The 2,841-nt window shown below is 40.4% G+C and overlaps 1 long non-coding RNA gene across 1 annotated transcript; it reads right to left on the bottom strand.

Moving 5' to 3' along the window:
* Positions 1 to 633: 633 nt before the first annotated feature.
* LOC130992795 (uncharacterized) lies at positions 634 to 1,484 on the bottom strand. Its single transcript, XR_009091402.1, has 2 exons — positions 1,058 to 1,484; positions 634 to 831 (listed from the first exon to the last, which is right to left on the bottom strand). It is a non-coding gene; the product is annotated as an uncharacterized LOC130992795 (long non-coding RNA).
* Between the last annotated feature and the right edge of the window lie 1,357 nt (positions 1,485 to 2,841).

Genomic DNA, 2,841 nt, shown 5'->3' with positions numbered 1-2,841 from the left:
GACCTCATCAGGGCCCTCTAATCCAGCTTTATCACTTGCTCGGAGGTGGCCCGGTCATCTTCGCCCCTTTGCGGCCAATCTCCATGATCATGTAGGCCAGGGCATGAACGAACTGCCGAAGGAAGTCGGGAGTTTTGCAAAAAGCCTCTACCGTCCCCTCGAAAAGGATCTTGAGGAATTGATGATCCTGAGGAGACAGGAAGAACTCTAGTCGTTGGTCGCGGGCCCCGAAGATATACCCTTCTCGGTGGGCTATGATGCGGGCCTCCCTCCACCACTCTTGGACTCATCGTATTCCTTGGAGTAGCGTTCTTTGAATCTATAGCCCAGCTTGTGACTCTCTAGCTTGGCTTCTTGAAGGGCAGACTCCAAGGAGTTTTTCTATACTTCCAGCTCTGCCAACCTGGCCTGAGCACGGGCCAGCTCTGCTGTCACGCCCCAATTCTTTAAACAATAACTATAACTAGGGTATGACTAATAATTTAAATGAACAAGGGAAAAATCCTTGTGAAATCCGAATAAAAGGGATAACAATCGGGCATCGGCCCTTTGGATGGAGAAAGACAGATATCCAAGTGATACGAATCGATCAACAACATAACAAACTTCAGGATCGCAAGTTTAGTTTCATACTTTAGATAACCAACATTATTTAATCGAAATACTTGAGAGTCAATAGTCTAGGCTCAACAAAAGATATCGTTTAGAGTCGTGGCATAAAAGTCTTAAGTCATGAAAACGAAAGACAAATAAAGGCTAGTACTACAGCGGAAGTCAAAATACGAGGTTGAACCCTAGCCTCAGCTCGCCCCGTCAACACCAGCCATTAACCTGAAAAACATTTGAAAATATTTGGGCTAAGTACTAATGTACTTAGTGGGCTGCAACTTTTGACATATTTCACAATCTATAAGAGCAGTTTATCCAATCATACTAACATGACATAGAAGGTTTTAAAGATAAATAACTTCTAAGCATGTTAAAACATTTCATATAAGTATATATTTAATCGCGCGCAGTTGTCACACTCCATTCTGTTATTCGCTGTGATCCAGACCTTTTAGCCGCCGACGAATCTCTGCCTCCCGCTTACTTGAACTGAGGGCGTAACCCAGACAAGTTTACTTTGACCTCGGGACGCTCCCCAAGCAGGTCTCATATTTCTCATGCTCCGGAACACATCCAGCCGAGCACCCTTATAACGCCTCTGGTTAGTGCCCGATGGAGATCAACCCACCGAGTCAGCTAACAAGTGTACACAATTCTCAAACAACGTGTTAGGTCATATGAGAACCTCAATTGATTAACTGTGCGAGCCTTAAACATGGTAGAGTGCACAAAAATATTTTTTGGATAAATAGTTTGTATTTCATGAAACATTTAAGCTCATTAGCTCAATCACACATTTGGAAAATAAGCCCACCTGATTAGGCAATGCCTGTCGTTTATATCTTATCTCTGAATCGGAATAGCAGTGCTAGTCCTCACGAAATCAAGATCTCAGTGACTTAATAGAATCTTAATACTAATAAGATTTCAGATATATATGTTGATTCGTGTATCACTTTGATTTACTATGGGTGAGAGTTATATATTAACTTGAGTACTCTGTATCTTGGGTGATAGCGGTCAATATATGATATTTGGTTATCTTTATTAGTACTCGTATCCAGTATAGGATAATGACATCCCCTTAAGGAGCTTAATAAGGTTTATTGCGTTAAACCCTGCGGGTTGATTAAGTTTAGGCGCAATAATAAAGTTTGAGTGGTACTGCTTAAGGATTACAAATAGATTAATTAATTTAAGATGTCTGAGCTTTAATTAATTAATGGATGTCGAATATTTTAAATACGAAGATTTAATAAGTCTAAATACAAGCCCCGACTGATCATCAGTATTAAAGGGGTAAGTCGGTATTGATTCTCTAGTGGAATGAATTAATACTTATGAATTAATCATGATCTGGGCTGATAATAAGAATTACTTCATTAGAGGCCCATCTTTATTCCTTGTATCTGATCCCTGGACTGGCCCAAAGTCTTCTGAGCCCAGGGAGTAAAATTCGCCCACTACAGTTGTTGGAGCCCTAGGACTGTGTTTTGTCTTTAAATACAGATATCTGCTCTCAGAATAAGATACACAAAAATTAGGGTTTTAGATAGCAGAGTAATAAGGAGGCGCCAACTGTAGGGGTCGAATTCTCTAGGAGTTCTCATAGTTCGTTGTCCATCCAACGTTGGGAACTGAGCGGGATACAGTTCAAAAGATCTGAGCTGGAGTAAGATTTTCGCAGGAAACCAAGTTCTGGCATTCTCCAAAAACTAACCATAACTTTCTCTACAGAACTCCGATTGAGGTGAAACGGGAAACCACGGAAAACTCTTTCAAAGACGAAGAAGTCGTATTTCTACTAAAAATACGATTGGAGGTCGTTTGAGGGGTCAAACGGAGCGTTGAAGTTGGCTGACCTGTTTAGTGACGAATTGGGTCAGAACTGGAGTCTTTTGAATCAATCGTCAACAGCCTCTGCGTTCAATTCACAAGTGATTCTAACTCCAAGGTGCATCACTTAAATTAATAGGAGCATGCTAGGTTTAATCGATGTATGGTGAATTAAGATAATCCAAGAAACGATCTTCGAGCAAATCGAGTAGTAATTAAGTTTAATATTCCTACACAAAATACCTGAAATCCGAATATCCAATCTGAACTAACCTAAAATTTGATACTCCCTCCGTCCCGCTATTAAAGTCTCATTACTTTTCGGCACGAAGATTAAGAAGAAGCAAATTAGATGAATAATGAGTGTGGTCCACATGATTTAATTTGTGATTAAGG

This window comes from Salvia miltiorrhiza, chromosome 7 (genome assembly GCF_028751815.1).
Source record: "Salvia miltiorrhiza cultivar Shanhuang (shh) chromosome 7, IMPLAD_Smil_shh, whole genome shotgun sequence".
In the NCBI taxonomy this organism is placed as follows: Eukaryota; Viridiplantae; Streptophyta; class Magnoliopsida; order Lamiales; family Lamiaceae; genus Salvia; species Salvia miltiorrhiza.
This window is presented reverse-complemented; position numbering and strand designations above follow the sequence as displayed.